Source organism: Asparagus officinalis, chromosome 1 (assembly GCF_001876935.1).
Source record: "Asparagus officinalis chromosome 1, Aspof.V1, whole genome shotgun sequence".
Taxonomy (NCBI): Eukaryota; Viridiplantae; Streptophyta; class Magnoliopsida; order Asparagales; family Asparagaceae; genus Asparagus; species Asparagus officinalis.
In genome coordinates, this window is record NC_033794.1 from 97,239,873 (window position 1) to 97,240,387 (window position 515).

Consider the following 515-nt stretch of genomic DNA (forward strand, 5'->3'; position numbering starts at 1 on the left):
CCAACCTCCTTTGGATATGATCGTTGAAGCGCAATCCATCCATCCTCCAACTACGTTGTTTGTCTACAATAAATACGAAAAAACAAATACTAGACAAACAACATTAGTGGTAAATTGTTTGTTAAACATCATCAAAACAAGAAGGCCAACAATCTCCCCCTTTTTGATGATGACAAACAATTTACAAAAAAGATATATGCATGAAAGGACATGAATATACAAAGTATAATATATCATGCATATAAGCAAGAAATGATATACTCATAATATTTCTCCCCCTTTGACAACATCAAAAAGGGGACAAAAGAATAAGAGAGCGAAAGCTCCCCTATCAATAAGCACGGGTGAGTATCAAACATAAAAAGATATAGGGATTGCTCCCCCTATCAAAATGCCATATAGAATATGTGAAATGAAGATCATGGCAAACATATGTGGGCAAGCACAGATGAAAAATATGCTAAACACCACTCACATACAAAAGGACAATGAGAACACATACAAATATGTTAATA